General features: G+C 43.0%; 1 protein-coding gene across 1 annotated transcript in view; it reads right to left on the bottom strand.

The window, feature by feature from the left end:
• Positions 1-13522, bottom strand: part of LOC103315901 (protein white) — a 501432-nt gene that overhangs the window by 482443 nt on the left and 5467 nt on the right. The gene's annotated exons all lie outside the window — the stretch shown is intronic.

Below are 13522 nucleotides of genomic sequence, written 5' to 3'. Positions count from 1 at the left end.
CCGGATAGTGACCACAATAAAGACCAGAAGGCTCGTGGGCCATATAAGCCCCACGTTAAATGCTATGGTTGCAGTTGGCCACAACACGTAAAAAGTTCGTGCCCAGAATGCTCCCAGAAGTCGGGAAAAGACCAAGGGAAGAAGTGAGTCAGGCCAACACTTCTCCCGAGGCAACAACGGCCTCTAGCGAATCGCTCAATTTAAAGAGCGAGGACGCACTCATGCCGTTGAAGGCCGATGATCCAAGTCCAGAGGATCACCGCCGCTGGTGGATGCAGGTTGGAATTGCAGGGTTCAGAGTCCGCTCTTTGTTCGACTCTGGAGCTGCACGCACCGCCATTGGCCCGGTCGGCATTCAGATTGCCTCGGCCTGTGGACAAACTATTACGCCCTATAAAGGACCAGGAGCGAAGCTCGCTAACGGCCAGTTAGTGCCGATTTATGGCCACGTCGACCTACCCTTTGATGTACAGGGTCGTCGAAAAGTACTGAAAGTCATGATCATGAGCGAACTTGATTCCTCCTGCATTTTAGGGACGGATTTCATCCGTGCATTTGGCGCCACGCTTAGACCTCGTCAGAATGTCCTAGAGATTGAGGGCACGTCGGAGACTATCCCTCTGGAGTTATCTAGTCTCACTGACGGCGAGAGTAATGCCCTGGCGGCCGTTGGCCTAGTTGATGTTACGCCGCGGCAGCGTAACCATTTAAACGAACTGCTGGATAGGTGGCTACCAGAGAACGAACAACCACTTGGCTGCACTTCATTGATCATGCACGCCATTGATGTGGGTTCCGCTCGACCTATCAAGCAGAGGTACTACCCCGTGTCGAAGAAGATTGAGGAGGAGATGCATAAGCAATTGTTGGAAATGGTAGAAGCAGGAATAATTCGACGATCGAACAGCGAATGGTCGAGCCCCGTAGTCATGGTGCGAAAAGCCAATGGATCCTACCGGTTTTGCATAGACTACCGTAAACTCAACGCCGTTTCCAAGGCCAGTGCGTATCCGCTTCCATTCATGGACTCCATCCTTAGCAAATTGCAGAATGCTCGTTACATCTCGACGATCGACTTGAGTAGTGCCTACCACCAGATCCCCATGAAGGAGGAAGACATGCACCTCACGGCATTTACGGTGCCCGGACTCGGACTTTTTGAGTTCACCCGGCTTCCTTATGGCGTGGTTGGTGGCCCTGCGACGTTCCAACAGCTTAGCGATAAGATTATCGGGTCTGAGTTGGAACCTCATGCTTTTTCGTACCTGGATGATATTATTATCACTACCGACACGTTCGAAGACCATTTACATTGGTTAGAAGTCGTACTCAAGCGGATCAGCGATGCTGGACTCACGATTAATTGGGAGAAAAGCAAATTCTGTTGCAGCGATCCGGATAAGGTTGCTCCAATTTTAGACTACCCGGCCCCCAAGAATCTAAAACAACTCCGCAGGTTCCTAGGGATGGTCTCTTGGTACAGGAAATTCCTGGACAATTTTGCGACATTCGCCGATTCTCTCACTCAGTTAACCAGGAAAGACGTGAGATATAACTGGGGCGAATCGCAGCAAGAAGCGTTCCTACAAATTAAAACGCTGATAGCTTCGGCTCCAATCCTACATAGTCCATCATTCGACGAAACGTTTACGATTCAGACGGATGCTAGTGACACCGGCCTGGGTGCAGTGTTGACTCAAGTCCATGATGGCGAAGAACGCGTGTTAAGCTTTGCGAGCCGCACCCTGTCAAAAGCCGAGAGAAATTACTCTGTCACTGAACGCGAATGTTTGGCTGTATTGTGGGCGATACGCAAATTTAGAGCCTATGTTGAGGGTTATCACTTCCAAGTTATTACCGACCACAGTAGTCTGAAGTGGCTGTGTAATATGCGTAACCCCAACGGTCGCTTAGCTAGGTGGGCTCTCGAATTGCAAGCCTATGATTTCGAGATTATCCATCGAAAGGGCTCATTACATTGCGTACCAGACGCCTTATCCCGAATGTACGAGGATGAAGACGAGAATACGCCCTTAGCCACCCTCGGTATAGGAGGAAAATTTACAGACGACCCATGGTATACTGACATGTGTGCCAAGGTAAGGGAAAACCCAACCGATCATCCAAACTGGAAGATTTCGGAGGGCAGACTGTATCATCTACGTCCTGATCCTCTCTTAGACGATATCCTAGACGAACAGGACGAATGGAAAATGGTTTTGCCACCAGAGAAGACCGTAGAAGCGATGCGGGAATCGCACTGCGAGCCCACAGCTGGTCACTTGGGCCGCCGCAAGACTTACGAGCGAATCGCACGATACTTCTACTGGAAAGGAATGTATAGAGATGTAAGTAACTTCGTTCGTACTTGCACGGTCTGCCAGCAGTGCAAGGTAGAACAAGCGTTACCCGCTGGGTTAATGGGTCAGAGAAGAGTCCCTGGACCCTGGGAAATTGTCGCCGCTGACATTATGGGTCCGTTCCCTCGGTCGACTCAAGGTTACCAATACATCCTCATCTTCTTAGATGTTTTCACGAAGTGGATCAAAGTCATCCCAATTCGCAAGGCGGATGGAAAAACAATCCGGAAAAACCTAAATGAACGTGTTTTTCTACGCTTCGGAGTGCCCGAGGCATTTTTATCTGACAACGGGACGGAATTTCGAAACAAGGTGTTAGCCCAATTTCTTAAAGAACTGAGGATACAACATCGAACTATCCCACCGTATCACGCTCAAGCCAACCCGGTAGAACGTGTCAATCGCACTTTCAAGACAATGATTACGACGTTTATCGAAGGTGAACACAGGTCCTGGGACAAACACATTCCCCAACTAATGTTTGCATACAACACGGCTATCCAAGAGACCACAGGTGTTAGTCCGGCCTTTCTAAATTTTGGACGGCACTTAGAGCCACCCCACAACAGCCGCCGAGCAGAAGAGATTCTCAAGAAAGAAGAGGCAGAAGAACAAGCCATCAAGGACTGGGAAGATAGAATGCAACGTTTGTTGGATCTGCAAGTCCGTACAGCGAGACACGCACAGAGAGCTTCTGAAAAACAAGCAACTTACTATAACGCGAGACGCAGACAATCCGAGTATCAGGTCGGTGACCTAGTCTGGAAGCGTAATCGCATTCTTTCGTCCGCTCTATTAGGCATAAATGCGAAGCTCGCGCCGAAGTTTGCTGGCCCATTCAGAATTACGGCCAAAATTGGACAAGATGTGTACACCCTCGAGAACGACAAAGGTGACAAGTTCGAAAAGATACATGTAGTCGATTTGAAGAAATATGAGGACGACGAAGACCCATCGAGCGACGAAGAACCAACAGACACCGCAACGACGACTGCGAATCCACAAGATGCTGCCCCGGCTTCGACTAATACGTCTGTAAACGTGGAAGCGCCACGTAAGCGAGGTAGACCGCGGAAGACGCGCATCGTTGTTAACCGTGCGATAACTAGAGTCACACGCGGAAAGAAAACTAGCGAACCACCTCCTAGTATCGAGAATGAGGAGGTAACCCCGTTAGTAGTACCCATGAAAAAGCGAGGTCGCCCAAAATGTTCCGTGAACAAGCGTGAGACTCCTCCTGTCCTGTCCCCCCGTCGTACTCGGTCCAAAAGACCCTCATAAACTTCCTAGAACTCCCTCTTATTGACCTTGCAGATGATGGCGTCAGACCCCAGCTGGATCAGAGTCATGGAGGGGGGCCGAACCCGCTGGGTTCAGATAGAGGATATGCCTCTACCACCGACTCCTGACAGCACCACGTCGGCGAGCGCTACGCCCTCCACCACGGCAAAGACCCCCTCGACCGACCACAGCTCCAACGCACCAGCGCCCACGAGAACAGTCGAGGAGGCCTGGGAGGCCACCAAGAAGCAGCTGGAGCAAGCCAGGGCGCTGAAGAGGGAAGTCCTCAAAGTCGAGGAGGAAGCCTTCTTGGCCCTCGACAACTTCCTGGAGAAGTTCGGGGAGGACGGCCGTGCGCTCGCGGGTAACTACCCGAAGCTAGTGGCGGACGAGCGCGACGTCAAACGCCACCGCCAAGAATACGTCGAGGGGAGGAAAAAGCGCCGCGCAGCCGAGGAGGCCAAGGAAGCGCATCGAGGAAGGAACCCGCTTGGTTGAGGAGCTCAACCAAACCTACGAGGACCGGCGACATCTCGGTCACCCTCCCCCCAAGCTCCTGGAAGAACTGCGACTCGCTAGGCTCAACCTAGCGCTGTTGAAAGGAGAAAAAGCACCGCAGTGCTACATCTGCGGCATGCTAGGTGTGGAGAGGGGCAGAGAATGCCCGAACGCCCGGAACCACGGGAATTTGCTGCGCCTCGCTCGTCAAGCGGCGGGAAGAAACACCCTATAATAAGGGCCTAAGGCCCTTCAAAATTTTTTTTCTCTTCCCTCTTTTCTTCTATATATATATTTTTTTTTCCTTTCTCTCCTACTCCCTCATTTATTTATTCTTTTTTTTTTCTTTCTTCTCATTCTCTCTAAATACAGTTTCCTTCAATAAATAAGCCTCTTCAAAAATTTTTCCGTCTCTCAATGTTGATTTATTTACCCTTCCTTACTAACCTTTTTATTGCATGCTGGCGAGTTTTATAGAGTGAGAGCTGGTACACCTGGCGGTTACCCAGCGTCTGGAGGGGGGGTGTATGACGGGCGATATTAGCACGTCATAAGCTCAGCATGCCGCGAGAAGAAAGACTTGTACTAAATTCACACTGTTACAGGTACCAGCGCTGGCAAGGCGGGGAGAGCCGCTAGACGACACGAGAGAGGCGGAGAGAGAGGGAGAGAGAGAGAAAATTCGGCGACACGCGACTGAGACGCGTGCCGCCAGATACGATCCGACCTTTGAACCGACTCCTCGCGAGACGCTCAGTACTTTCGGGAGATAGCTGCTAAGAGAGTGAAAGTCGAAGTGAGTGAGTGTGCGTGCGTATACGACGTTGCGTCTCGCTACCGCATCCAGAACTGCACCGACGGGGTTCCGACTGCTGACAGCGAACATTAGGGCGATACCGGCTAACTGTAAGTGCCAGCTCTCTCTCTCTCTCTCTCTCTCTCTCACGCTACACTCGCCAGGGCTCTCCTTATCCTCCCTCGTACCTGCGACCTCGCTTGCTCGCATGCAAGCCCTGTATATAGCTTATCAATAAACGATGTGACTGTCCCTCAACAATCTCGGTAGTCGTTATTTTGCGTGTTCCTACGCGTACACTTGTATCTCGCTCCATCACCGACCCAGCCGCCTCCGCGGGCTTGCGTCTCGTATATGTACGAGATCGCAGCGTAACTGGCCTGGCCGGAACCTATTCAGCACTAGGTGCTATCCCGACGACTCTCTTTCTCGAGAGTAACGAGGTCTACGGACCTTGATTATAGCGGAGCTGGAAACTGAACAACTGCACCCAGCACACCGTTATAATAGATGAAATACATTTTATAATAAAAAACATACAAATTTACCAAATACTTATTTAGTACTCCTAACCACAAATAAACTTCCTGACACTGTTTTTCTCTCTCTATAAATTAAAATTTTTATTATTATTGTACACTTATTCAAAAGTTATTAGAATCAGCAATTTACAATTTTAAAAATATATAAATAATAATATAAATAATATTCAAAAAGATTCTATTAATCTTTGCGAACGATAAAATTTATCACTAAATATCAACAGTCTTTTTGAATAATTATTTCGAAAAAGGAAATGCGAACAATCTATCATTATAACCATTAAAACAAAAAATAATAATGATAACAATAATGTTTATAAAGTTTATTCAATTATTGCAAATATAAATCTCAAACATAATAAAAGGTTACATGATTTTCATCTAAAAATCATCTGCTAATCAAATGCGGAAATAATTGGGTTTTTAAAATAAGAGGTCACATGGTTTTCACCTGAAAATCATCTGCTAATCAAATATGAAATCGGCACGCTTTTCCCTTGAAAATCACCTGGAAATCATCTGATTATCACTAAAGCTTTTTAAGTAGGGCTTTCAATATGATATATTGCTAAAAGTATAGCATACTTGAAACAATAATTGCCATTATTTTCAACATTGACACATGCTTTTTTCTTTTCTATATACTTAGGAAGAGGAATGTAAGAAGTCTTCTTAATTGCAGAATATTTTTTCATATTTATGCATAAATTTAGGATACTCTTAAGAGTCCAGCCAGAGTCCTTTTCTTGAAATTTTTCTTATTGCGCAAGAATAGGCTCTTTGATATTGTCTCAAACCATTTCTCCAAATTCGTTGACATATATATTGTCGCTATTTTCACTAGTAAACCATTTAATGTCCGTTGTTTCCTCTCCATTTTTCTGCATTGAAAATTCTGCGATAAAGTCCGAATTAGCTTTCACTGCACTATACTCGTCTATACAGCTCTTTGCCTTATCTTTCAAAAACTAAGAATATCAATGTTTTTTAAATTCACAACAATACCAGTTCGAATTCTATTCTGAAATGCTGACTACACATCTCGCCACTCTACTCTAGCTTCAGTTTCCTTTTCCGCTTGTAAACTGCCTCCTCGCTGAAGGTGCTTCCTTGCTCAAATTCAACCTGTATGCACGACAGATGTGTCATACAAGTTTGACACTTATGTTTTTCTCCTTGCGTCAAATTTGCTTTATCAATTTTTTCGTTTGATTCCTTTATTGTAGAAGTGCACATGTCTATCCAATGATAAATATCATTACTGCTCATTTCATCTTTACTTGTTATGGTGTCGCGAAGTAAGAGAACAAGACGTTCAAAAAAACTAATTGAACTCATGTTTACTTAAATATATCACTTAATATAAATATTTCACTTCACTACGTTGCGACTGATGAACTGTAATCGTTGAAGGAATATGCTTCCTCCTTTAAAGGTAAAATCCTTGTAAGAGGAGGAAATTTTTTTAGGAAGTCAATGGAAAAGAGAACGAGCACATTGCTAAAAGAGAGGAAAAGGTTCTGTCACAGTGGACCAATGCTTCAGTCGAAGAGCTCTGCGATAAGATTGAAAGAAAGATTTTTTCGATAAGGACCAATGATGAGGACGAAGAGCTCGTAGATAAGATAGGAGAGAGGGAATGCATTTTCTTTCTTTTTGACCAAACAAACATCATCTTTTTAGTTTGAAACTATCTTAGAAAAGCGAGAGGTGGAGTTTTGTATTGAAAATCAGGAAGTTAGAGCTAGCTTAGATAATTTCTTGCTGAACTACAAGATGACTAGTGTGATGGTTAGAAACTTGAGTAAATATAATTTATTGTTTAAAAATACAGTATTGCAATGTCAAAAAGAAGAAAAAGTTTACATCTATGACATTGAAGGTTTGCAAAAAATAGCTGAGGATACTTTTATTTTCAAGGAAATAAGTTTTCTCAATTTAAGTAAAAATGCTCAACCAACTGCTTATTTTTTCAAAACTCCATAACTCCATGGGAAGAATTGACAGCGGAAGAAAAATGTATGACTAACTGGATAGAAAAAAGTCATCATGGTATAGAATGGAATTCTGGAGACATTCCATATCACCGTCCTCATAAAATTTTAGAAATATGCACGCAAGGAGTCGAAATATTATTCGTTAAAGGAAATCAGAAAGTGGAATGGATAAGAAATTTATTGCCTAACATGTAAGTTGCATATATATACAAATATTATAATTTATTAAAGCTTTCATAGAATATCAATTTTTTTCTTACACATTCTTCTATTTATTTATTGTCGGAACGATTATAGTATTTACAATAACGATTATTAGTATTTACAATAATACAAAAATATATCAGTACATTTTTTTCTCTATTTTTATTTTATACATAATAAACTGCTGTTTTCTACTCTCTAATGTTTCTTCTTTCTTCTTTCTTCTTGCCCTTCTCTCCTCCTTCTCATCCCTCTTTTCCGCCTCTCTCACCTTCTTTATTCTGCCCTCTTCTCATCTCTTCAACTGCCCTTTGCATCTTCTTCCTTTCTTTTCTCTCTTCTCTCACTTTAGCTTTCAGGATCTTCACGTCTTCTTCCAGGTCCGTTAGTTTTCTCTCCGCCGCTTCCCTTTTTCCCCTCTCCAGTTACATCTTCACCTTCCACTGCTTCACCTCCTCTTTTATTTCTCTCATCTCCCTCTCCGTTCTTCTCTCAAAGCGCGTCATCTCCACTATCTTCTTTTTTCTCTCTTTTATCTCTTATCTTGTTGATCGCGCTCCACTTTCTAACCTCATTTTGCTGTTTTCTACACGTGCTTTCACTTCTGTTCTATTCGTTCCTTTTTCTTGTCCCCCTCGTTCCTTCGTTCTGTTTCTTTCTTCCTTGCCAACGTTCCTAGTTTTTTTTTTGGCTCTCCTCCTAGGGAATTTTCTACGGAGCTCCTTAGGTGTTTTGCACGTGCTTTTTTAAAACTTTTCCCGTCTCACTGCACCTGCCTTTCTGTTTCTTATGCTTTTTTTTCTCTATTACTCTGTTGCCTTTTCTTTGTTTTTCTGTTTCCATATGAGACTATTAAGGTTCCCTACTTGACTTCTTTTCCCTCCGCAGATTTATTTTTATTTTTTCCCGGATATGTTCGTCTCATCACAATCTTCCATTACGTGTCTCAGTGTCTCTACTTCTCTCCTGCACATTCTGCATTTCCTGACATCTTCCTTCCTATAGTAGTAGTTACCTCTTGTTTTGCTCCCTAGTCTTTATCTTGCTGTTGTTCCTAGTGCCCCTCTTCTTTGTTCTCCTGACTCCCTTAAATATTCCGGTGTTTCTCCTTGTTCCATCAACAGTTCTCTTATCTCTTCTGCATATCTTAACCCTCTTATCTCCTTTCTTCACTTTTGCCATTGTGTGTCCTTGTTTATCCTCTCAATCTCCTCCTCCACCCCTTCTCCCTCTTCTACTCTTCTGTTATATACTTACAAAGATAGTCCGCATTTTTCTAGTTCGCTCGTTCTTACATCCTTCCCTCTTCCTCTCCGTTCCCTTCTTTCTCCCTCTTTCTCCCTCTTTCACTCTCTGGTGAGTACAGTTGACAGCTCTGCTGCTCCATCGTTTTTTGCACTGCTTTTCTGCTGTCTCTTGCCTTCGGGCCGTCTTCTGTTATAGATAGTTGCACGCTCCTTTTTGCAACCTTTACGTCGATACATAAATCGCAAACAAAATTAATTAATCTAATCTAATCTCCCTCTTTCTCCCTCTTTCTTCAGTAGACTCAGACATTCTCTTAACAAGAAGTTTTCTTTCACTCTCCTTAATTTTCCTCCATATCTAACTGCCCTTTTCCTTGCTCTTGCCTCCAGTTTGAACCGTTTTGTCTCTTAATGAATAACGTGTGCTGGGATTGTTCTCTCCAGCTTCAGTACCCATTTCATGTATCTTCTCAGGATCTTCTCTAATTCTTCCTGACTTTTCCACCCCCATATCTCCGCTCTATACTCCATTACGCTCTGGACTAGTACGTTGAATAGCTTCATTCTAATCTTCCAGTTGTCTTTGAAGATTGCCTCACCTATCCCCCATACCGTGCCTAACACGGCGATTGCCTTTCCTTTCACTTTCTTAATCGGTTCCTCTTCCTTTTCGTTCTCTTTCATAGTGTAGCCTAAATATTCAAATTTCTTTACCACCTCTATCTCTTCTCCATTCCATTCGAAATTCTCCTCTCTCTTCCTTCTTCCTCCGATTCTGAATATCATAATTTTTGTTTTCTCTGTATTCAATTCTAGACCTTTTCTTCTTATAATTCCCTTAAATCTTTACAGCATTTGTTTTAGTCTACTCGCATTTGTGCTAAAAGCTTTCTGTATCTTACCCATCTCTCCTTCCAGGTCTGCTATTGCCACATTAAAAAGTAGCCCACTGGCTTTGCGGATATTCCTGTCTCACCCCTTTTTGCGTATCGAAGCTGCTTATTTTCCTTTCTCCTATATTTACTTCACATTCAGTCTTTTCATAAATCTCTTTAACCCTTTCTCTTATCTTCCTGCTCACTCCCAGTCTCTTCATCATTCTCCACACTTTCTCCCTGTTTATTTTGTCAAATGCTGCTTTCATATCTGCAAAGCAGACGTACACCTTTCCACCTTTTTTCCTTAACTCTTGCTCTACTGCCTTGTTCACCACGTATACTGCATCCAGCGTCCTTCTCCTTTTTCTGAACCCCATCACCTTTTGCTTCTTTTATCTCCTTCTATAGTCCCTCTTCCTTTTTATTTCTGTACATGTTCCTTAATTCTCTCTTTACCTGCGTGTACCTGTGGTTCCCACCTTTTCTTATCCCTTTTTTTTGCCTGCTTCATTTCTGCCTTGTTCTTTCTGCATTCTTCATCCCTCCATCTATTCCTTTCATTCTTCTTTCTCACCCCTCTTTTGGTTTGTATCGCGTTCCTTATTTTCACTTTCAATTCTCTCCATGACTTCGTTTCTCCTCACTTCTCCAGCCAGCTCCTGTATTCTCTGATGGCCTTCTCTGTTCATATTGCTTTACAAGTTTCCTCTTTTATCTCCTCTACTTTCCTCTCTGTGTCTATTACTAGCGCCCCATAGTCCGATTCTAGTCTGTCTTTTACCTTCATCCTTTTTATCTTTCTCCTTCCTTCTTCATTTACTATCCCGTAGTCTATTACTGAACATCCCATTCCTCCCACATATGTTATTTCCCCTTCCTCATCCCCTTCTATGTTACCGTTTAAAATGGATATCCCCATCTCTCTTAATCTATCTAGCAACTCTTCTCCTTCCTTGTTTACTGTTCTATCCTGAGATTCTCTCCTTTTCTCATTTTCCTCCTCATCCAGACTTCCCCCTCCGTTCCTGTCCTCGCGTTTAGGTCTCCACATCAAAGTACCCTTCCTCCCCCCCTGCCCTTTCTATCATTCCCTCTATCTCCTCATAGTTCTTCTTTTTCTCATCCCTTATATATGTAGAGACTATCCACTATTCCTCTCCTTTTATCCTAATCTTTCCCCCTAGAAATTCTCCTGATCTCCCTTCCAACTATTCAACTTTATCCTCTTTTCTACTTTTCCTAACTGCCATTATCATTCTTCCCTTTAGCCTACATCTGCTTTCTCCCTTCTTTGCCTCTCTTACCTCTAACTCATATCTTTGCAGCCTCTTTGTTATATTTTCCTCTTCTCCGCCTCCTATCCACGTCTCCTGTAAGCATATGACGTCGAATTCCCGTTGAAATCCCTATCCTTCCTCGTCCACTCCTTTCAGTCCTGCCACTACCCTGCTCTGCACCTTCAGGCTTACTTTATTCTTCTCTTTCCCTTATTCTTGCCTTTTACCTCCTTTTCGAAAAAGTTAGTCCTCTCTCTCTTTCCATATATACTCCTCATCTCCCACTGTCAATTTTTTCCTCCCTACTTTCACCGGTTTCCCTTCTCTTCTCTACTCCCTAGCTAGTCCGTTCAGTTTCTTTATATTTCTCCTCTCTATCCAGGTTGTGTCGTGATCGATGAAAAAGTCCGTGCCTTTTAGCTTCCTCTTTGCCTCCATTATCTTTTATTTCTCTTCTCTGTCTGCGCATTCCACCCAATTCTGTTTGTAGCCTTGTCTCTGATCAGCCAAGTCCTTTTCACCTTTACCGTAATTTCTAACTTTTCTTTTAACCAGTCTTCAACCTTCACTCTGTCCCACCTTTCCTCCGTTAGCCCTGTTATTACCTCTTTGTTCCTTTTCCTTTCTCTTTCTCCTTCCTCGATCTTCCATTCTAGCTCCTTCAGTTATTTCTCTTTTTTTTCTTTTCATCTTTCCCTTTACCTCCTGATCCTGCTTTTTCTGTCTTCTCTCCTTCTGCCTTATCCTCCAACACTTTAACCTTTTCCTCCATTTTTCTTTCATGTTTTTCTCTTCACCTGCTCTCCTCCTCGCAGCCCTCTTCATCCTCTCCTCTAGTTGCATTCTTTCCCTTTTCTCTTCTATTATTAGTCGCCTAACCTCTTCCACCTTTTCATTCATCTTCTTCTCCGCCTCCTTTCACCTCTTCTCCCACTTTCTCTTTCCCTCCTTCTTTCTTCTTTCTCTTCATCTATCTTCTTTAAGATCTCATTTAGAGACTTTTGCAGGTTTTCCATCTCTTCCGTCTCCTTCTCTACCGCTCTCTCCTCTGCCTTTATTGGAGTCCTCGCAGTCTTATTACTCCTCTCAAACGGGTTTCTCTCCTTTATCTCTTCGGTTTTCTCTCTTTTCTCTTTCTCCGGTGTGCTTCTCTTTCTTTTCTTGCGCTTTTCTGTGAGGGTCGGTTGTCTTTGGGCCCTCCCTCTTCCTCTTGTCCCACTTTTTACCTTTTCCTCCTTTGGAGTGCTTTCCCAACTGGTTCCACGTCTCTCTTCTCCCCACGTCAAATCAAATCCTCCCGGGGTTTTTAATTTCTGTTCTCGTTCCTCCTCGTTACACTTTGTTCCTAAGATCTCGTCTATCTCGTCACTACTGTAGTCCCGTCTATCTGTACTACTGTAGTTCACGATCTGCGGCTTTGCCGCTCATCCCTCTATCTCTATCCTTTTCTACTTGTCCTAACCTCACTCGGTTATTTTCTTCTTTTCTCTCCTCTCTTATTTCTTCCTTTCTATCCCTTTCTATTCTTTTTCTTCCAAAAATGTATGTATACCTATACACAACGTGTCTGACTCAGCCAAATAGCGCTAACTCCCCAAATATTATTGTAAATATATATAATACAATAATCAAAGTATATAATTTATTCTAATGTTTGTTTAAAACATATATTTTATTATAAGTTACGGTTTATTTAAAAAATTTATATTGTTTAATATTAGATTATCTTTCCCTACCTACAAACTCATGTAAGGAATCGAAATTGCACTGTTTTCGTTGCACGCACTGATTTTAGTTAAACTCTTTAACGTTGATTCCGTAACTTCCGAGAGATTTATTGTAAGGACGTTACTCTAATTGTAATGTCGTTATCGCGAATATGGTGGGATAATGGGGTATCTAATTATGAGAGAGAAAGAGAGAAGTGCGCGATAGAGGCATGCAGCCTATTTAATTAAAATCACTTACCTTTTCCTTTATCTCCGGGATGGGCCTGCTCTGCTTCCAGCACGTCCTCTCAGCGGCGTTGGCTCAGCTTCCGAAGCAGATGGTTTCGATTGGAACGGGGCGTCGGGGGTCAGGAACTTTCAATTTAAATGTATACTCGCGATGTAAATGTATTTTAATACAGTTTATTCAATTTGCTACAATTTTTAAATAACGCCCACTCGCAACTATCTAAAACTTTCTATTTTAATTTATCGAAAATAAATAACCACAACGTAAATGTTCTAGTTGTATGATTGCTAGTAGTAAGTTTAATGATAGGAATATTCAAGTTATTTTACTAGCCGAAATATTCTAAGTCCTTACACTGATCTGAATTTTTCTAAGTCCCGAATCGTTAAAATGATTCTAAGTCTTTAAACCGTCGGAAATTTTTGATACACCGAAATAATTCTAAGTATTGATACACCGGACCGAATTCGGCAGAGCTTGCGC

Source organism: Nasonia vitripennis (assembly GCF_009193385.2).
Source record: "Nasonia vitripennis strain AsymCx chromosome 4 unlocalized genomic scaffold, Nvit_psr_1.1 chr4_random0005, whole genome shotgun sequence".
NCBI lineage: Eukaryota > Metazoa > Arthropoda > Insecta > Hymenoptera > Pteromalidae > Nasonia > Nasonia vitripennis.
This window is presented reverse-complemented; position numbering and strand designations above follow the sequence as displayed.